At 40.0% G+C, this 22774-nt stretch overlaps 1 protein-coding gene across 6 annotated transcripts in view; it reads left to right on the top strand.

Moving 5' to 3' along the window:
* rbbp8 (retinoblastoma binding protein 8) overlaps positions 1–22774 on the top strand; it is a 151756-nt gene that overhangs the window by 38901 nt on the left and 90081 nt on the right. The window contains exon 1 of one of the 6 annotated variants that reach the window (XM_072571262.1): positions 18561–18779. The exons of the other annotated variants lie outside the window; for them this stretch is intronic. The gene's annotated coding sequence lies outside the window, so the exon portion shown is untranslated. Of the gene's footprint in view, positions 1–18560; positions 18780–22774 lie in introns of those variants that run through there. 6 annotated transcript variants of the gene reach the window in all.

Genomic DNA, 22774 nt, shown 5'->3' with positions numbered 1-22774 from the left:
ACCCCTTCACTGCAGCTTACACCTGCAAGGCTGTCCCCCCCAACAGTTTCCAAAGCTGCATACTTATTTTTTAGGGGAACGACTACAGGGGAACCCTGCACTGCCTGTTTCTTCCCCTTCCCACCTCTAACTGTTACCCAGCTACCTCTGTTCTCTGGCGTAACTATGTCCCTGTAGCTTCTATCGATCACCCTCTCAGCCTCTCTAATAATCCTCAGCTCATCCAGTTCCAGTTCCAGTTCCCTAACTCGTTCGGTGAGGATCAGGATCTGACTGCATTTCCTGCACACGAAGTCGGCAGGAGTATCGGTGGTCACCCCTACCTCAAACATCCTGCAGGAGGAACATTCCACCGCCTGTGCTGCCATGACTGTACACTGTCTCCAAAAACAAGAACACTGAGTCAATAACCTGTGGACTTTAAAGTTAGGTTAGAGGAGGAGGGTGGGAGGGAGGCCCTACGAAAGTAGGACCTGGGGTCTAGAACACACCCACTCAAATACTAATCACTTACCTTCCCGCCCAGCTATGCGCTCCAACCGTATAAGCCGTAAATATTAAGTTAGTCTGGAGGAGTGTTTTGTAGAGGAATATGACAGGGCTATTTTCTGAGTCTGTAGATTGGAACAAGCAAAAATGGCCTTTAATAGAGTGATATGCCCTTGGATGTTGGCATTCAGGGAGAGTTTACACATTACAGAGGATTATATCTGCAATAAATGCTGTTAGTCGTGAATCCTATCAGATCGAATGAATCGGTTGGGGGCAATGAGGAATTTACAAGAGCAAGGAGATGCGATGGATGGCAGTAATAAGAAGGGAGAAAAGTTGCAGATATAGTCACATTGATGCGTTAACAAGGAAAGGTAAGAGAGGTAGGTAGTGCAGGAGTCTTCTGTGGCTATCCCCATTTCAAACAAGAATGCTGCTTTGGAAAATGTAGGGGGTGATGGATTCTCAGGGGAATGTAGCAAGAACTACAGGGGGGGGGTGGGACCCAGGGAGATAGTGGGGAAAGAGATCGGTCTGAGACTGGTACAACTGAGAAAAGAGGCGAGTTAAACAGTTGGGGCAGGCAGGGACAAAGCAGACAACATGGTAGGACTGATAAATTTTACTGCTATTATTTCAATGCAAGAAGCCTAACAGGGAAGATAGATGGTTAGGAATATCGGGCTGTGATATCATAGCAATTACAGAAATGTGGCTCAGGGATGGACAGAACTGGCAGCTTAATGTTACAAGATGCAAATGCTGCAGGAAGGACAGAAAGGGAGGCAAGAGAGGAGGGGAGTGGTGTTTTTGATGAAGGATAACATTACAGTTGTAATGAGGGAGGTTATTCCCGGAAATACATCCAGAGACGTTATTTGGGTGGAACTGAGAAATAAGAAAGGGGTGATCACCTTATTGGGATTGTATTATAGACCCCCTAATAGTCAGGGGGAAATTGAGAAACAAACTTGTAAGGAGATCTCAGTTACCTATAAGAATAATAGGCCAGCTTTAACAGAGGGTCAGTTAGACTCGAAATGTCAGTTTTTTTTCTCTCCTTACAGATGCTGCCAGACCTGCTGAGATTTTCCAGCATTTTCTCTTTTGGTTTCAGAATAATAGGGTGGTTATGGTAGAGGATTTTAACTTTCCAAATACAGACTGGGACTGTCATAGTTTTAAGGGTTTAGATGGAAAAGAATTTAAGTACGTACAAGAACATTTTCTGATTCAATATGTGAATGTAACTACTAGAGAATGTATAAAAACTTGACCTACTCTTGGGAAATAAGGCAGGGCAGGTGGCTAAGGTGTCAGTGGGAGAGCACTTTGTAGCCAGCGGTCATGATACTATTAATTTTAAAATAGTGATGGAAAAGGATAGACCAGATCTAAAAGTTGAAGTTCTAATTTGGAGGAAAGCTAATACTGGCGGTATTAGGCAAGAACTTTCGAAAGCTGATTGGGGGCAGATGTTCGCAGGTAAAGGGACCGCTAGAAAATGGGAAGCCTTCAGAAATGAGATAACGGGAGTTTAGAGACAGTATATTCCTGTTAGTGAAAAGAATAGCTGGTAGGTGTAGGCAATGCTGGATGACTAAATTTCTTTGAGGGTTTGGTTAAGAAAAAGAAGGAAGCATATGAAAAGTACAGACAAGATAGATCAAATGAATCCTTAGAGTATAATGGCAGTAGGAGTATACTTAAGAGAGAAATCAGGAGACCATAAAATGGACATGAGATTGCTTTGGCAAATAGAGTTAAGGAGAATCCAAAGGGTTTTTGCAAATATATTAAGGACAAAAGGGTAACTAGGGAGAGAATAGGGCCCCTCAAAAATCAGGAAGCTGGCCTTTGTATGGAATCGCAGGAGATGGCGAGATACTAAACGAGTAATTTGCATCAGTGTTGACTGTGGAAAAGGGCATGGCAGGTATAGAATGTAGGGAAATAAATGGTGACCTCTTGAAAAATGTCCACATTACAAAGGATGAAGTGCTGGATGTCTTGAAACACATAATAGTGGATAAATCCCCAGGACCTGATCAGATGTACCCTAGAACTCTGTGGGAAGCTAGGGAAGTGATTGCTGGGTGGTAAGGACAAGCCAGGGAACTATAGACCAATGAGCCTGATGTCAGTGGTGGGCAAGATGTTGGAGGGAATCCTGAAGGACAGGATGTACATGTGTTTGAAAAGGCAAGGACTGATTAGGGATAGTCAACATTGCTTTGTGCATGGGAAATCATGTCTCACAAACTTGATTGAGTTTTTTGAAGAAGTAACAAAGAGGATTGATGAGGGCAGAGTGGTGGGCGTGATCTATCTGGACTTCAGTAAGGTGTTCGACAAAGTTACCCAAGGGAGACTGGTTAGTAAGATTTGATCTCCTGGAATACAGGGAGAACTAACCATTTGGATACAGAACTGGCTCAAAGATAGAAGGTGGTGGTGGAGGGTTGTTTTTCAGACTGGAGGCCTGTGACCAGTGAAGTGCCACAAGAATCAGTGTTGGGTCCACTACTTTTTGTCATTTATATAAATGATTTGGATGTGAGATTAAGAGGTATATTTAGTAAGTTTGCAGATGACCCCAAAATTGAAGGTGTAGTGGACTGTGAAGAAGGTTAACTCAGATTACAAAGGATCAGATGGGTCAATGCACTGAGGAGTGGCAGATGAAGTTTAATTTAGGTAAATGTGAGGTACTGCATTTTGGGAAAGCAAATCTTAGCAGGATTTATATACTTAATGGTAAGGTCCTCAGGAGTGTTGCTGAACAGAGACTTTGGAGTACAGGTTCATAACTCCTTGAAAGTGGAGTCGCAGGTAGATAGGATAGTGAAGGTGTTTGGTATGCTTTCCTTTATTGGCCAGAGTATTGAGTACAGGAATTGGGAGGTCATGCTGCGGATGTACAGCACATTGGTTAGGTCACTGTTGGATTATTGAATGCAAATCTGGTCTCCTTCCTTTTGGAAGGATATTGTGGAACTTCAATGGGTTCAGAGAAATTAGAAGGATGTTGCCAGAGTTGGAGGATTTGAGCTACATGGAGAGGTTGAATAGGCTGGGGCTGTTTTCCCTGGAGTGTCGGAGCTGAGGGGTGACCTTTTTGAGGTTTATAAAATCATGAGGGGCATGGATAAGATAAATAGACAAAGTCTCTTCCCTGGGGTGGGGCAAGTCCAGAATTGGAGGGCATAGGCTTAGGGTGAGAGGGGAAAGATATATAAGAGACCTAAGGGGCAACTTTTTCACGCAGAGGGTGGTTTGTGTCTGGAATGAGCTGCCAGAGGAAGTGGTGCAACATTTAAAAGGCATCTGGGCGGGTATATGAATAGGAAGGGTTTGGAGGGATATGGGCCGGGTGCTGGCAGGTGGGGCTAGATTGGGTTGGGATGTCTAGTCGGCATGGACGTGTTGGTCCGAAAGGTCTGTTTCCGTGCTGTACATCCCTATGACACACTACAGACAAATCAAAATTCAAAAGTCCAACATAAGTGATATTAAAATATAAATCCTGCACCTTGCATCACAATGGAAAGAGGCATTTTGGGTGTTGGATTACTGGAAGATTTTGAAAAAAATGTGAGATTAATGAGAATATTGTGTGGGAGGGCACATTAGATCATTAGTTGTTTAGCCTGTTAGTATCTCACACCTGTTTTGAATTGTTGCAACCCTGAAAACTTTCAAAAAATAAGCTGAACTGCTGAAGGAACTGTGGATAGGGGGCTTAGGAAGACTGAATCTCGTTGCAGAGACTGCTAGTGCTATTCATAGAGTTGCAACGAATGGCTCGCGTTCACCAGGAGAGCAGAGAATGCAAGATGTGGTCTATGATTGTTATTGTAGCATCAAGAGAAAAAATGGAGGCAAAAGCTTGAGCAACACAAAACAGGTTGGGACTGATATGGTAGAGAGTGGGAAAACATAAATTATAGTTAAGTAGCATGAAGACAATTAGAATGCAGTAGTGCACTCCTTGCTATATCAACTTATGCACTATCATCTACACGCGTAATATGCTGAATGAATAGTGATCAGCAGTGGAGACATGAGTTCATTATTTATCCCTTATTTACTTAGTTTCCTTTTAATCCAAATCTGACGAGACCAGATATTGTGGCCCCAGTTATTGCCTCCATTGATAATTGCACTTGTGACCTTTTATGGTATACTGTTAACTTTTCACCTCCACACCATTGGAGGAGCCAACTTTCCATCTCAGAAAAGCATGCTGATATTTATAGTCTGCAGTTTTTAAAATCATTTTAGGTAAATAATCACTTGCTTTCTGGTTCTGTTAATTGATTTGGGAAATAGAGCATTTTAAGTAACAAAAGTCTAAATTATATTTTCTTTCAGAAAAAAATCTTAAAATGGAATGTAAAAACTAATATGTAAATCCACAGCTCCGAACTATGCTAACAGTAAAAAATCAATTTTTCATTGTGATCATTGACATTAATCTTTTCATGAAAACCATTTAAGGTTACCAAAGATGTGAATTTCTCACTATCATATTTCCTCTGCACTCTTTATGCAATCAGTTGAAAAGCTGCAGTAGATTGAATAATGTTGAGTAATATCAATGCAATTGAAGTGTTTCTTTAAGTATTTCATTTATTCACGAAAGCAAGCATTCAACAAAAATGTTCTTGTTGTGCAGTGATAGTGTCCCTACCACTGGGGCAGAAAATCTGGTGTCAAGTCCTCTGCCCCAGATGTGTCATACTATGTCTAAACTGGTTAATTAAAAATATCTACAAGCAAGAAAAGGAGGATTCTTGTGTCACATGGGTGAGATTCCTATCTCTGAATCAGAAGCCTGAGTTCAAGTTCTACCCACTCTGGAGGCGTATCATAGCACATCTGAACAGGTTGATTAAAAAGTATCTACAACAAAAAAGGGAGGCAGCTCTTGTGAAACATTAGTAGTGTTCCTGTCTCTAAACCAGTTTAATCTGCACTCAAGTCTCACCTGTTCCAGAGAGGCTTAATAATTTCTCTAAACAGGGTGATTAGGAAAGATCTACAACAAAGGTTCTGAACAAACCTTTGCCAGTAAGTAGTTTGCATTCCCATATCTTTGAGAGCCGTAATTATGTGAGAAGTCACAAATGCAATTCCCCGTTTTACCATTTTGAGAAAACACATTGAAATTCTGTGAAACACTCAGTTTTACATAAACATTCAAAATAATTGAGAACTTGAAGTGATTTATTTATGCTGTGTTGTTTATATGTTCTCCAAAAACAAGTGAAATATAAAAGTAACAATATGGTATCCTCATTAATTGAATGGTTCTCCATCAAAAACCACTAGAACAAATCTTTGTGGTTGGAATTGCCATGTAAAGCTCATGCTGGCTTTATATTCATGGAGTTACTCTGTCATACCCACTGACCTTATTTAATGTCAATGCTAATTTATCTCTCATGATATTGCTAATTAAATAATTAAGTATGGTTTTCTCCAAAGAATAGCAATTTGGAAATTAATATCATTCAAATTTCTTTGTTAATTATTCAATGGAAATCTTTGTCATAGTATGCTATGATAATATAGCAATATTTTGTTGAATTTTTAAAAATATACATTTTGTTCAAATGTTCTGAATTTGTAACAAGTGAAGTTGGCAGTTTTCATTCTGTATTTTTGTAAGAGAAGGGATCAGCGAGTGACAGATAGAAGATTGACAACTTTTCCTTCTGAGAGTTCTAAGAAATAGAGAATCTTTCGCGTTTTCTTGGAAAAATTTGGAGGTGGCCTTGAGGATGGCATGCTAAGACAAGACATTACAATTGAGAAACTACTGTTGGTGGTATTCATAGACAAAGATTTAACTTCTTACAAATGTGAAATGAAAGCTGAAGTAGACCATTTGACCTCTTAAGCCAGCTCTGCATTCAATAAGATCTTGGGTGATCTGTTGATGCTTTAAATTCCATGTTTGCATTTACCCATGATAACCTATGATTGTCTCCCTCACCAAGAATCTATCTGTTTTTGCCTTCAAATATATAATTATCCTGCCTCCATTGCCTTCTGGGGAAGAGAGTTTCTCAACCAAGTGAAAGAGAAAACATCTCATCTATCCTCCATGCGTACCTTTTAAGTGTTGTGCTGACTATTTCTGGACAGGTCCACAAGACTTGGTGTCTTATCTGAATTATGTTTGGTCAAGACCATGAAGAATTTTATATACTTGAATCAAAATTTTCACTCTTCTAAACTTCTCTGGAAGCAATCTTAGCTTGTTCAACTTAAGACCCAGTCAATGTAGTTATCAATTTGGTAAACTTACTCTGAATGGAGTCTAATCTATTTAAATAGATTACAGCATGGAAACAGACCCTTCGGTCCAACCTGTCCATGCCGACCAGATATCCCAACCCAATCTAGTCCCACCTGCCAGCACCCGCCCTATATCCCTCCAAACCCTTCCTATTCATATACCCATCTAAATGCTTCTTAAATGTTGCAATTGTACCAGTCTCCACCACTTCCTCTGGCAGCTCATTCCGTCCACGTACCACCCTCTGCATGAAAAAGTTGCTCCTTATGTCTCTTTTATATCTTTCCCCTCTCACCCTAAACCTATGCCCTCTAGTTCTGGACTCCCTGACACCAGGGAAAAGACTTTGCGTGTTTACCCTATCCACGCCCCTCATAATTTTGTACACCTCTATAAGGTTACCCCTTCAGCCTCCAACGCTCCAGGGAAAACAGCCCTAGCCTATTCAACCACTCCCTATAGCTCAAATCCTCCAACCCTGGCAACATCCTTGTAAATCTTTTCTGAGCCCTTTCAAGTTTCACAACATCTTTCCTATAGGAAGGAGACCAGAATTGCATGGAATATTCCAACAGGGGCTAACCAATGTCCTGTACTGCTGCAACATGACCTCCCAACTCCTGTACTAAATACTCTGACCAATAAAGGAAAGCCTTCCTCACTATCCTATCTACCTGCGACTCTACTTTCAAGGAGCTATGAACCTGCACTCCAATGTCTGTTTGTTCAGCAACACTCCCTAGGATCTAGGACCTTAATGAGTCCCAAATGCTCCTATTCTCACTCCCACAGTGTCTTGTTTGCACAGTTTGGCTCACAGCAGAGCTAATTTACTTTCTGCTATTATCACCTACCATTCGCATCCATTGTTCATCTTTATCTCTTCCCTAATACATTTCCAGTCCCTTTACCTTTTGTTTGGGTTACCTTTGACATCTGATACACTTGATCCTCACTACTGTATTTTCTAAACCCCTCAATTTTTACAACCTATTAAGTTTCAAAGAACACTCCTATTTGACTGGCAACGATAATGCTAGAAACTGCTAGACCTGCTGGGTTTCTCCTGCACATTAATTTTTATTTCTGATCTCCAGCATCCGCATAACATTGCTTTTAGACAATACTTAGTTGTGGTCTCTCCAAGGTCGAAAAGTGTGGAAAAGCACAGCTGCTCAGGCAGCATCTGAGGAACAGGAGAATCAATGTTTTGGCATAAGTCCTTCATCAGGAATGCCACACTTTTCGACTCTGATCTCCAGCATCTGCAGTCCTCACTTTCTCCTCTCTCCAAGGACCTGTATAACTGAGGGATAAAACCCTCCCATAATGAAGGATAGCATTTCATTAATCACTTCTTTACTGTCTACTCCGCTTGCATACTAATTACTTGTGATGCAGAACATTGTTGTGTACCTTGGAATTCTGCAGTCACTTTGTATTTGAGTAATGTTCCTTTTTAAAAAGTTACTTCTGCTAACGTGAACATACATTAGACTCCATCTGCCAGATTTTTGCTACCATGCTGAACCTGTCAGTATCCATCTGCAACCTCCTGGCATTGTCTTCACAACACACTTTTAACCCATCTTTATATCACTTTCACATTTAACTATATTGCCTCTGCTCCTGTCATCTAAGTCATCGATGTAAATCGGGTTCTCCATCCATTGTACATTTTCATCATTTAAAAAAAAACTCTAATAAATTGATTAAACATGACTTTGCTTTGAAAATACCTATGCTGATCCTTTCTGATTACCTGGAATTCTTCTAAATTTTGTGCTGTAATCTCTTTAATTGTTTCTAACATCTTTCCCACAACAGATGTCAAGTTGACTGGCCAATATTTTCCTGTTTTCTGCCTCCCCTCTTAAATAGAGGCGTTACATTTGTTACTTTTTTCCAGCCTGATGAAAGCTTCCCTGCAACAAGGAATTTTTGGGAAATTGATATCTTTGCATTTGTCCCTTCTTCGGGATACAGCAACTTGTTGGCCTGGCACTCCATCAGTTTGCTTAGTACAGTATTGCTTTCCCTTCAATTTTCTGATCTATAATTATTTCTGTAATGTATTTGCATTCTCTGGCATGAAAGTAAGATATTTCTTCAGTAATTTCCTTCCTGTGTACTCTTAATCCCTGCTTTCACTGTATAAAAACCACTTTTTTTTAATAGAAGCTCTTGTTTTCTTTAATGGATGTAACTCGTTTCCTGTCATTTTCTGTCAAGAATGTGCAAAATCTTCAATGTTTGAAATTTTTAATCAACAGTGTATTGCGAATTTTTCTTATTGTCTTTGCCCCTTCCTGCCGTTCTCTGACCCAATTTTCTTTCTTGTCGACCATTTTTTCCCTGTTCACTGTTAAGTGATTTTCACTCCCTAGCACTAGGTGTTGCGGTGCATGGAGGACTGGACTCTGCGTTGGTTCATGTACTTTATTGTGAAGAGCATCGTGAAGGGTATTGTGAAATGTTTATGCTAGTGGATTTGCAAAAGCCTCTTGAAAATGTCTCTCTACCCTGAGGATAAGAAATTGGGGGCAGTCTGTTAACTTAAAAACTTAAAGTAGAGGTAAGAGTGAAATTTCACAGAATTGACTAACAGTAAGAGGATAGTGTAGAGGAACAGTTTGAAACTTGGCTTTATCGTTTGTATTAATAGCTTTTTTTCTCTCTTTATTTTAAAAATATGTTTAGATATTTAAGCCTCATGTGAATCTGTTTCAGTGACTAATCACTATGGGAGCTACTGCAAAGAGTACCAAGGCAGAGGCTTGGACATGGTCAGTCATCTGTTTGGGGTGGCCAGAGTCAGGAAGCTTTGTACATCGTGGGTGAGTGAGAGATAATTGGGTGGCACACTGACACTTTTGGTACATGTGTGGCGATGTCCTGAGGGGGTGAGTAGGCTATGCAGAACAGATTCCGGGTTAGTTAGGGTTGGATGGGAAGATTTTGCAGGAAATGGTGGGTGCAGTAGCAGAGTGTGAGTGAGTGTGTGGTGTCAACATGAAGATAGTGGCACTTTTACTGGCAGAGTAGAGAAGGTCATTGATCATCATCCTACATTGTGCATTCGTTCAGATGGTTGGACTGCATTAGCCTGGATGGTAATCCTGATCCAGGTTGGCGTGGCTCCAATAGAATGGCATTCTCTGTTGGCCTGGAAGAAAAGGGGGTCCTGCCTCTGTGTCACCCATCCCCATCAACAGCATCTCCATGTCCCTCCCCACAAGGAGAGACACCCATTTTCCATTGTCTGACATGTCAATCTAGAGCTGCCCTGGACAACTGTTCTCTGGGTGCACAATATCTTTTTATAGATGGTACTGCACTACAGAAGTTGATCAATCCTGGGGTATCCAGGAAGTGGTGAGTTGTTTTGGAAATGGCACATGGCATGATGGTGTGAGAATGTGTGGGAGGGGCACAAATGGTGGGGTAAGTAATTAAATCAGGCAGGTTTTGTAAAATAAGGTGATAGAAGTCCCTAAGGATCACAATGTGAAATCCTCTGAGAAACTTGACAATACTGACACTGTGAAAAAAAATTAAGATTTAGCCCTTGCTCTATCAAGGCAAGTTTCATTCTGGGGCCTGACTTGTGCAGTGTTACCATTCAATGGGATCGGAAGACTGGCTGGAATGTAGTGCACCGAGGACGTATAGATGCCAATCAAAAGTAATCAGTTGAAGATTATGACGATTATGATTATGAAGTACCATACGACAGACCAGTTACAACAGGTCAAAATTTCCTTGGGGTGTACTATTGTTTATTAGGCTAACTATTTTTATTACTATTCTTAATAGTATTTTTGGTGGTTTGCCCCTAATCCTGTTTTTCCCATAGGCCCCATTATTTCTATTGCATAATTTTCTATATCATGGCATCACACAGGAACACAACTATGGTGTAATAGGGGAACTACCTTTATCTGGTTTAAACAGAGTCAGAGTCATACAGCATGGAAACAGACCCTTTGGCCCAATCCGTACATGTTGACAGGGTTTCCCAAACTTAACTAGCCAGCATTTGGCCCGTATTCCTCTAAACCTTTCCTATCAGTGTACCTGTCCAAATGTCTTTTAAATGTCGTAATTATACCCACCTCTACCACTTCCTCTGGCGGCTCGTTCCATATATGCACCACTCTCTGTGGAAAAGGTTGCACCTCGAGTCCCTTTTAAATCTTTTCTCTCTCACCTTAAACCTATGACCTTTAATTTTTAATGTTCCTACCCTGGGAGCACCTTTGCAATTCACCTTATCTATGCCCCTCATGATTATATAAACCTCCATAAGTTCAATCCTCAGCCTCCTATGCTCCAGAGACTGACTTAGACTTTGTTAATGGAAAATTATTGTCAAGCACCAGAGATTGTTGCAACCATCCTCAGTAAAACATCTTTGTTGTTTGATCTTGCCAACATCACCGTTTGCCTTTTAAATTCCTGTTCACGTCTCCTAAGTGTCATTGTGAGAACAGTATAACTTGTTGCATCAAGTTCGGTCAATGCTGTTTCTTTTTATCTCTCAAATTTCCTGAAACAATACAGTTAATTGTTTTTTGCATTTAAAAAGAAATTCCAGAATCAGTCTTAAGGTGTCTCTTTACCCCACAATTTCCACATGTATCTATCTGCACTATAGCGAAGGCAGTGTTATTACCTTGTGTTTCAGAAGTATTCTATGATTGGATTTTTGCTGTGAATGTGTAGAGGGAAGCCAGTGGGTGTGTTGGTTAGAGATTCCATTGGGGAAAGTGATTTTCTTAACTTGAATGAAAGGTTTGGACTTGGTACAGTATTATGAACTGAATTGTAGTTTCATGTAAGGATTGCTTTTATGCTGAGTCCCAATAAAATGATTAGAGTAGAAACACATTTAGAGATTCTATCCTTTGGCAAGTATTTCCTTTTGTGAGGAATAAAGGTGGCTTCACTTTGGGAGAGCCAAGAAACAGACCTGGCATGCATTACTTTGGGTTATTAGCTAATGAAGGATCTCTAAAAGGTTTCGGCCTGATTTAAATTAATTTTCCATCCCAGGAAAAATAATGACACAAGCAAACAAATCCGCAGCAGTGTTTTTGGTGAGTTCCATGCCACAGACACGCCACAGTTGCTGTGATGGAATTAATTCAAAGGTGCTGGATAGATGCTATCATAAGTGTTTTTTTTCTGGTTAAATCTGTAAAGTTACTCACTTCTATCTGGCACTTGATCATGTGATCTAGACAAGCTACAACAGCTGAAGAGAAGCATTCAGATCTTTGTGATTCTGAACCATTCAATTTGCAAGAATTTTGATTTTGAAAAGCATTTGAGAGTTACAACAGTAGTTTAAACTGCTTCCAAATTGTGGGGTTCATCCAGAATTAAAGAAGTGTGAATGAACATTTTGAATTTGTTCCATGATACTCAAATTTGAAATGAAGAGCTGGTTTTAATGCAATAGAGCCAAGAAGGATGATTTTTAAAAAAATAAATTGTAAGCATCCCATCAAATGGGAGTGGATTTCTGTAAAATGGCATTTTTTGTATAGCTTCATGAAAGTACTGTGCTATTGACAAAAAAAACAAGTGGACATGTTTAAACAACCCTCAACATCCTTAACGTTTTTGCAGGATGCCACATAGGGATGGGCTATGTTAGGAATTGTATTGAAATACTTAGACTTGCATGTAACTGCTTCATAAGCAAGCCTGTGCTTGTACTATCTTGCAGAGCTTCAGTTATGTTTTTCTAAAAATGCATTGTTAAAATGTTATTTGGAAACCCTGTGCTTCTGCAAGTTTTTTTAAAGGAGCAAATATCTTCTGATCAACTATTGATGTGAAAATTTTATTTTTAAAAAAAGACAAAATTAGCTTAGGTCAAATTTTCAAATTAGGATTCCTTGTAAAGAGACTTAAGACCAATGTGCTTAAAATGCAGTATCGCTTATCTAGTGAAGCAATGGGCAGAGTCCTCTTGTTAGAGTACAGTTGAATTTTATAATAATTGCACAAACATTATTATTCAGCAATGGACAAAGCCATTAGGCTTTTCAAAGAGCCTTTTTGACTCTTTGAAAGAGCTAGGCAAATGGTCCCACTTTGCTCTCTCTTTACAGCCCTGAATCTTTTCCGTATATCTGAAATCCCATTTATACTTGAATCTGCTTCCACCATTTTTTTTCTGCCAGGGCTTTCCAGACTATTGAAATTCCTCCACTTGCATTTTTCTTTTTGCTAATTTTTTGCTGCCATTTGAAATTATTTCACCTCATTTATTCTTATCAGAAATCTCCATATTTTTCAGCATTTATGTTAAATCTTCCCATTATCTATTTAGCTTGGAGGAGAATAACTCCAGCTGCTCTAGTCCCTTGACAGGGTTGAAGTCTCCATAAGAGCAGAATATAATACAAGGCAGAGTATAAATCGAGATATCAAGGGTGGCTGTAAGGTACATTAGCATAATTATATGGAAATAGACAATTTGCAAATGGAATGGTAAATGAGTGGAAAAAATCTGAATATGATTGCATAATGCATTGGTGAGCACATAGAGCAACATTTGCAGTTATGATCTTGTTCCCTAAGAAAGCACATGTATATGTAGTTAGCAGGTTTTGAGAAGATTTTTAGCTCAGGTTGAGGTTCTAGATGTTTGCTGAGCTGGAAAGTTCGTTTTCAGACATTTTTGTCACCATACTAGATAACATAGTCAGTCAGCCTCCGGTGAAGCACTGGTGGTGTGGCCGGCTTTTTATTTGTTTAGGTTTCCTTGGGTTGGTGATGTCGTTTTCAGTTCTTTTTCTCAGGGGGCTGGTAAATGGGATCCAAGTCAATGTGTTTGTTGAGAGAGTTCTGGTTGGAGTGCCATGCTGCTAGGAATTCAAGGAATTCTCTAGCTTGTCTCGGTTTGGCTTGTCCTAGGATGGATGTGTTATCCTAGTCAAAGTGGTATCCTTCTTCATCTGTATATAAAAATAGTAGTGAGAGTGGGTCATGTCTTTTTGTGACTAGTTGATGTTCACATATCCTGGTGGCTAGCTTTCTGCCTGTTCGTCCAATATAGTGCTTGTTACAGTTCTTGCAAGGTATTTTGTAAACTATAAAAGTTTTGCTTGTTCTCTGTATAAACAACAGAAAATGACATCACCACAGGAAACGACATCACCAACCCAAGGAAACCTAAACACAAATAAAAAGCGGGCCACACCAGCAATGCTTCACTGGAGGCTCACTGATGATGTTACCTATAATGGTGTTGAAACATCTGAAAGCAAACCTTCCAGCTCAGCGAGCAAATTTACATCCATATATATAGTCTCGAGGTAATGCAATTCAGCTTCAGTACACTGGTCTGTTGTATAAAGGGATTTTGCTGTCAGATTAAGTAAATCAAGACTGGAGTTTGACCAAATGTGAGTTAATCTGTTTGAAACACACACAATTCTTAAGGAGCTAAAGGATGGCTGTTGAGAAAATGCATCCCAATCTTTCTTACAGTGCCTTGTCAAGAATTGGGCATAACAACATCTTCCTTTTTCTGATATGAATTTTTTTTTTGTAGATTCATTGTTCATCTATTTGTGTCAATGAATCTGTCTAAAGATTTAGAGGCTACATTTTCTCAAATGTTTTGCCAGGTGGGAAACCAACAGAACCTCTGAGAAAATGAAGCTGACTCAGTTGTGCCAAGTTTTTGTAAGTTCCAGCTGCCTCCTTGTTGCCTTTCCATAGGCCAAATGTCTTTGGAATTGGTTTAGATGACCTTTCAGTGAAGTCATGAGTGATATACTAAAATCTGAATTCAAAATGTAATGAAAGCCATAAGACTTGTGTGAAATTACATAAGCCCCAAAAGCCATGACATCGTGGAACAAAAATGAGGGGAAAATTTGCATCCACATAGTATGCTTCACAAGCTTGGGACCTCTCAAATAGCTTCACATCTAATTAATACTTATTATTAAATTTAGATGACCCAACTTCTCCGTTTGGTTGGTGCCAACTGGGTTTTCCCCCTAAGTGCCCCAATCATTTTCTTCAGATGACTAAAATGTCTAGGTTTTGATCACCACTATGGCTCAGTTCCTTTATCCACACCTCAAGTTCAATTAACCCTGTGTGCTGAACTGCACCCTAGGATTCAGGCCAGCCCATTCCATGTCTGCCTCTTCTAAAATCCTCTGGGCACTCGTTTTAAAAAATAAAGTCATATTTAACGAACCTGGCTCATCCAATCTGCAGGCTTTTAGAAGGTCCTCCAAGGTAACCTAGCTGTTTTCTACTGGAGTTGGCCTACACTCAACTTTCGGGCAGGCAGCAGCTAATTCAGCCATTAAGTTGGTGAGTGGCAGGTGGCTTCATCCAATTAGAAGGAGCTCATGCGCAAGGATATGGTATTTGCAGCAATTGGTATTGCTGCCAACTAGTTGCTATCCGGTTAGATGATTTTTGCTAATGACTAAGGCCTCAGGGTTGCACATTTATTTCATGGCATTGACTGGGTGGTGAAAGTCCAATAAAATCATAAGGAAAGAAGAGGCTGTTTGGCTCAATGAGTCTGCACTGCAAAACTTTACTCTAAGTCTACACTCATGCAACTTTCCAACACTTGGCCTATAGCCTTGAATGTTATGACATTTTGAATGCTCAGTCAAGTACTGTTCAGGTTGAGGTTTCCTGCCTCAACTACTCTTTCAGGCAGTTCCAAATCCCATGTCCTTTGGCTGAAAAAGGTTTTCCCTCAAATCTCTTATAAACCTCCTACCTTTCACCTTAAAATTATGCCCCTTTGTTATTGATCTTCTAAAGGAACAGTTGCTTTCTATCTACCTTGTCCATGTCCTTCATAATCTTACACACCTCTATCAGGTCATCTTAGTCTTCTCTGCTCTAAAGAAAACAACTTGTGTTTAACCAGCCACTCTACATAGCTGAGCTGCTTTATCCCAGGCAGCATTTGTTGAATCCCCTTGGCAGCCCCTCCAGCGTAATCACATTTTTTTATATAGGATAGGGGCAGCGTGGTGGCATAATGGCTAGCACTGTTGCCTCACAGCACTAGATACTTTGCTTTGGTTCCAGTCTTGGTGACTCTCTGTATGGAGTTGATACCTTCTCCCTGTGTCTGTATGTATTTCCGCCAAGCACTGGCTACCTCCCACAGTCCAAAGATGTGCAGGTTAGGTGCATTGGCCATGCTAAATTGGCATATAGTGTCCATAGATGTGCACACTAGGTGGATTAGTCATAGTAAATTTGGGGTGGGTCTGCATGAGGTGCTCTTCTGAGGCTTGGTGCAGAGTAGATGGACCTCTTTCTGCACTGTAGGGTGATTCTCCAGTGTGGTGACCAGAACTACACAATGTATTCTAGCTCTGGCCTAACCAAAGTTGCCCTTCTCTTATAATCTTTGTCATGACTGATAAATGCAAGTGTGTGTCTATGCCACCTTAACTATATAATTAGCCTGTCTGCTACCTGCAGGAATCTAGGGACAAGTACCTCAAGATCCCTCTGTTCCTCTTCCTAGTGTTCTAACATTCATTGAGTACTTTCTTATCTTGTTACTTCTTCCAAAGTGCATCACCTCACACTTGTCAGGATTAAATCCCATTGGCCACTGATCTATCCATTAAGTCAATCCATCTATATTCTCCTGTCACCCAAGACCACCTCGACCATTATCAATTATCACGTCATTTGCAAGCCTAATTACTGTCACCTTCCTGTCCTGTTCCCCACCCCATTATATATATCACAAACTGTAAGGGACCTAGCACTGATCCCTGTGGTACACCACAGGACACCAACCTTCTATGATTACCCGCTGTCTCCTATCACGATACTAAATTTGGGTCAGATAAAAGCAAATTACTGCAGATGCTGGAATCTCAAACCAAAAGAGAAAATGCTGGAAAATCTCAGCAGGTCTGGCAGCATCTGTAAGGAGAGAAAAGAGCTGACGTTTCGAGTCTAAATGACCTTTTGTCAAAGCTGGGTCAGGTTTGCCAAATTACCCTGTGCTTCTATCTTCTTCATCAGGATCACATGTGGGACCTTGGCAAAGGCTTTGCTGAAGTCCTTATAAACTATACCAACTACAGTACTTCATCTACACACCTGGTTACCTCCTTGAAAAATTCACTAAAATTTGTTTGGCATGATCTCCCTTTGACAAGTCTAGCTGATTATTCTTGGTCAAACCTTGTCTTTCCAAGTGGAGATTAACCCTTTCAGAATTTTCTCTAATGGTTTCTTAACACTGATAGCCAGAAGAGGAATTAAAAATTTGGGTTAGAGCCCCTGCAATTTCCTGCCTCATCTTCCACAGCAACCTGGGATATCACTCATCCTAACTTACGGATTTATTCACCTTTTAAGTCTCTTCATTCCCTGTGACAAACTGCTCAAGAGCTTCATAGTCCCTCTTCCAGAATTATGTATCTATATTTCTCCTCCTCCAAAGAAAAGAAGGATGTGAAGTACTTGTTTAACACCTTACCATTGTTCTCCAATTCCAAGCACAGATTGCACCCTATTCTTTCCTCTTGCCATCTTGACCTCAACTCTGTTTTCCACTGGTTCTGGTCCAAACTCCTGGATTGTTTTTATCCTAAAATTGAACAGCTGGAAGAACTCAGGACTTGGCTGCATTTATGGAGACAGAAGCAGTTAACATTTTGAGTACAATATAACTCTCCTTCAGAACCCTGCCGTTGATTGTTCAGTGTGTCAATAATGATGGAGCCCCACCTTTCCATGGTTTTAGAAGGTGTCTCCGTTTTGGTTTGTAAAAATCTGATCACTATTTGAAGAGTGATCACTGTTGTAGGAGAATGTAGCCGCCAGTTGATATGCATCAATGTCCCACAAACGATGAAATAGATGACTGTTATTTGGTATTGGCTGAAGGCTAAACCTTGTCCAGAGCAACGTGTGACTGTCATCAACCTGAAGTGTTTACTCAAATTAACAAATTGAATATTGCATATCTCTTCTCCAAGCCTCTACCAACCCCACATGCCTTGCCAGTGTCACCTTGATGAATACATCTCTATGTGCAGTATAAATGGAAGAAAATGTGACAGCAGTAATGTCTTTAATTTGCAATTTGTTACTGCATGTCTGCCCAAATATGGTAGGTGGAGATTTTCAGGTTGCAACTGGCTTGCAGCAAGTTCTGGGGATACAGTCAGTATATCCCTTGTTTGCTTTTCATGTCCAAAGTTCCAAACTCTAGATTTTAATGTTTATCTACTGGAAAGATCTTTGTTCTTATCAATAGTTATTTTTATTGCGTTGCGTTTATCCCATTGCATTTGGTTTTTCAATGCTTACATGTGTGAAAAATTTAACAATGACTGACAACTAAAACACTCATACTATGCCACCTCAGGACATAAGCACTCTAACCAACAAGTGGAGACTTGGGCTAGTATTTTGAATTTTACCTTTGTTGTCCTGACTTAATCAGTTAATCATTGCTGTATTAAAGTTAAAACATGTTGGTACATCAGAATCAATTGCAACATTTGAACATTATTTTAAAGCCAGTTCATGGTTTTATTGAGTGAGAGGTCTTTAACTCGAAACCGCATCCCAGGTTTGTTTTCAGAGTTGATAGGGTGGCCTGTTTTCTTGAATCACCTTTGTAGCTTGAACTTTTCTTTGCAGACTAGTTGAACCAGTTTCTAGTTGAGTGCAAAACCAGTTTGGCTGGGCTGTTATGCCAACAGTTTCTGGTTTGATTCCCGATCACTGAGTGCACAAACCTGCTCAACCAGTTGTGAAAAGCATATTGGGTTATCCATTATGCATTTACATATGTGCCTTGGTAGAAACCGACACCTTGAACTGAGCAACAGTCTTGTAAGTGACTGACGTTGGTCCATGCATATTGCGTTCTTTAATACATGTAAGGATTGCAGATGTAGGGAATGTCAAGATAAATTTTCGCAACTTAATTTTAAAGGTACGTAACATAAAATTGAATTTTAAGTTAAGTTTCAACTTTGTATATTTTAAGCCTGTGTTATAAAAACAATTGTTCTGATATGAAGTTGGATGAGACAATGCTTCTAAAGTTTGAAAATGAGTAACTTTTCACTTTATGTTGGAAAGGTTTTCTTTCAAAAGTACAGTGGTGGTCTCTATATTTTATTGGATTTGAATTTGAAGTATGAATCGAGTGGGCAGAAAATTAACTTGCTGCAGTGATCAATACTTGTGTTTGTGTAAAATGTAAATATATACATATACCTGTACATGATACTTTATGTTCAAAAACAGAAAGCTAGCATTCTGAACTTTCATTTGGTAATTGATTAACCAGTCGCAGTCCAGTAGTACGTGAGAAGCTGAATAGAAAGGCATGACAAAACAAGCCCTCATTCCTAACAATACTTGAAATCTCCAGCTTTAAAATAAATTCTTTTCATCCAGCTCACTGAATTCCAATTCTATTTCAGTCAATAGTTTCAGTCCCTTATATTGTAAATTAATTGGACACCATTGTAGTGCAGTAGCTTTTAATACTATGCAGTTTTAATGATTAGATATTGCCAAGTTTGGCTGTGCATTTGGGAGTTAAAGAAGTGTTATGCTCCAATAATGCATTGTAGGAGTAATAATAAATCTCTCTCTGGACCTGTTGCAGACAGTTATTATTGTGCAAGGAAGTCTCTGGTGAAAAACGTAAGGAACTATCACTCTAAAGTTCTCTCTTCCTCACAAGCATACTGTACTGTACGTAACAAATATCGGGTCTCAAATTATCATGTACCTGTACTCAAATATTTTTTGAAAGTATCTGATTTAATTCTACAGTGAACCATGTTTGGAAGGGCCACATGAAGGAACTTTCATATTTATGGTATGCAGCCAGCTGGTGGCCTCACCATTAAAAGGTCTGTTTTTTAAATGAATTGTCAGTATACCTGATGGTGTGTCATCTCAATCTGTCTGACCCTAAGCAGGGCTCAATTTAAAACAAGGTGCATAGTTTGTTAACCAGACTGAATGCTGCTTCCTGCCACACTTGTTACTATCGTGGAAAACAATCCACTTTGGACCCCTCCCTTCCAATGTTGTCCTTGCTAAAATTTCAAAACCATCCAAATTCATAGAAAATATTCTCTTGTTTCTTATCGTACACCAAAGCCTGCTCACATGTCCTCCTGGCTCCAGAGCATCCCTAGGTTTTGTGACTACCAAGATGCTGCCATAAAGATGTTCTTCTACAACACAAATGGGTAATGTGTATGGACAAATCCCTGCGTGTGAATGGGTCCTATTCTGGAGTCTGTTTGCAGGTCAGAATACAATACAGGACAATATAAAGGAGCTACTCAAAAGAAAAGGAAATATATAAATGTCAGATCTTTAAAATTGCACCTTTAGTACGAGATTGCGATTCTTTGCTGGTAGGTGCGAACGTCATGTACTATTAACTGGCAGATTGGATCAAAACAGCATATCCCTTTGGCTGTTCGCAACATTGGTACTTACCATACTCAAACAACATGTGCTCAGCAAAACTCAACACACTGTCCAACGTGAGATGTGATTCTGCAATTGGTCAACATTTGCTGGATAATCCTGAGGGTGCAGAGACCTGACAACCAGTTTAGGATTGTCCGTTGGAGTTGAAAGATAATGTAATGGAAGCTGCATGTATTAATACATTGGGTCTTGTTGCTCTGTCTGCAAATAACTATAGGCACTGCCATTTCATTGGAGCAATAATGGTGATAAATATTCTGATTTCTGAGGGCAATGGCATGACCAATCACAGTCAGTCTGCTCTGTTTAGTGTTCAAATAAAGCTTGGCAATTAACTATTAGTCATCATTAACTGGTGTATTCTTATAATCACAGTGCCCTTGCCAACTAATCAGAACTCTCCTCTTGTATAGTATGGTTGTTGTTTTCCTTTAACTTTGTATTTCATGCAAATATCCTGATGAGTGCAAGATGAAAAGCTTTGACAAAATGTGTTTTTTAATTAAAAATACTCACACATGCTTCCATCTTTGTAAGGCATTTTGTGATCTTTTGTTGTTGTATAGGATAAAACCATTTAACTGCTACAGGATAAATATAGTGAAATATATTTAGACTTAGAATCTAGAGATGTGCAGCACAGAAACAGACCCTTCGGTCCAAATCGTCCATGCTGATTAGATGTCTCCACTCAATCTAGTCCTATTTGCCAGCACCCGGCCCATATTCCTCCAAACCCTTCCTATTCATATACCTATCCGGATGCCTTTTAAATGTTGCAATTCCACCACTTCCTCTGGCAGCACATTCCATACACGCACCACCCACTTAGGTCTCTTTTATATCTTTACCCTCTCACCCAAAACCTATGCCCTCTAGTTCTGGAACTCCCCCACCCCTGGGGAAAAGACCTTGTCTATTTATCCTGTCCATACCCCTCATGATTCTATAAACCTCCTACCAGGTCACTCCTCAGCCTCCAATGCTCCAGGGAAAACAGCCCTAGCCTATTCAACGTCTCCTTATAGCTCAAATCCTCCAACCCTGGCAACATCCGTTAAATCTTTTCTGAACCCTTTCAAGTTTCACAAGTCCCTTCCAATAGGAAGGAGACCAGAATTGCACGCAATATTCCAAAAGTGGTCTAACCAATGTCCTGTACAGCTACATGACCTCCCAACTGTTATCCTCAATGCTTTGACCAATAATGGAAAGTATACTAAATGCTGCCTTCACTATCCTATCTATCTGCCCGTCTACTTTCAGGGAACTATGAACTTGCATTCGAAGGTCTCTTTGTTCAGCAACGCTTCCTAGGACCGTACCATTAAGTTTATTTAAATTAAACTCCATCTGCCATTCCTCAGCCCATTGTCCCATCTGATCAAGATCCCATTTAAATCTGAGGTAACCATCTTCGCTGTCCACTACATCTCCAATTTTGGTGTCATCTGCAAACTTACTAACTGGACATCTTGTGCTCACATCCAAATCATTTATATAAATGAAGAAAAGTAGTGGACTCAGCACCGATCCTTGTGGCACTCCACTGGTCACAGACCTCCAGTCTGAAAAACAGCCTTCCACCACCACCCTCTGTCTTCTACCTTTGAGCCGGTTCTGTATCCAAATGGCTAGTTCTCCCTGTGTTCCATGAGATCTAACCTTGCAAACCAGTCTTCCATGGGGAACCTTGTCAAACGCCTTACTGAAGTTCTTGCTACAATGTTTATAATTGCCTCTGACATCATGTGGATATTTAGATAATTTGTGTCATGACATTGGCTTAGAATCCTAATGGAAATAGTTAATTTTCACTGTAAGATTTGGTTTTTAAGAAGTCTACTCCAGTCACAGAATAACTGCAGATGTAGCTAATGTTAAATCCCTGTCATTAGGCTGGAATTTAATATTCTGGCTCGGTAGTTAATGTTAATGATCCCTGTAACTGCAAGGGGTGGTATTGTGGCTCAGTAGTTAGCATTGCTGCCTCACAGTGCCAATGACCCAGGTTTGCTTCCACCCTCTGGTGACTGGTCTGTACATCCTCCCTGTCTCTGTATGGGTTTCCTCTGCATGCTCTGGTTTCCTCTTCCTGCCCAAAGATATGTAGGATAGGTGCCTTAGCCATGCTAAATTGCCCCATAGTGTTCAGGGATGTGCAGGCTAGGTGAATTAATCAGGGGAAATGCAGGGTTATGAGGATAGGGTATAGGGTTGGGATTTGGAAGGAATGCTGTTTGGAACGTTGGTATAGACTCAATGGGTTGAATGGTCTTTTTCCTCACTCTAAGGATTCTACGATTTTATAAATTCACTCACTCTTTGGCAAAGTGCTATGTGGGACCCTTAGAATGTTGCACCTGTAGAATATCAGGAAATTTCAAATACAGGGAGAAATATAATTTTGTAGTTGGGACATTCAGGAATTTACAAAATGAGTTTTTTTTTTCAAAAAACACCAGT

The sequence above is a fragment of the Chiloscyllium punctatum genome, chromosome 5 (genome assembly GCF_047496795.1).
Source record: "Chiloscyllium punctatum isolate Juve2018m chromosome 5, sChiPun1.3, whole genome shotgun sequence".
NCBI lineage: Eukaryota > Metazoa > Chordata > Chondrichthyes > Orectolobiformes > Hemiscylliidae > Chiloscyllium > Chiloscyllium punctatum.
This window is presented reverse-complemented; position numbering and strand designations above follow the sequence as displayed.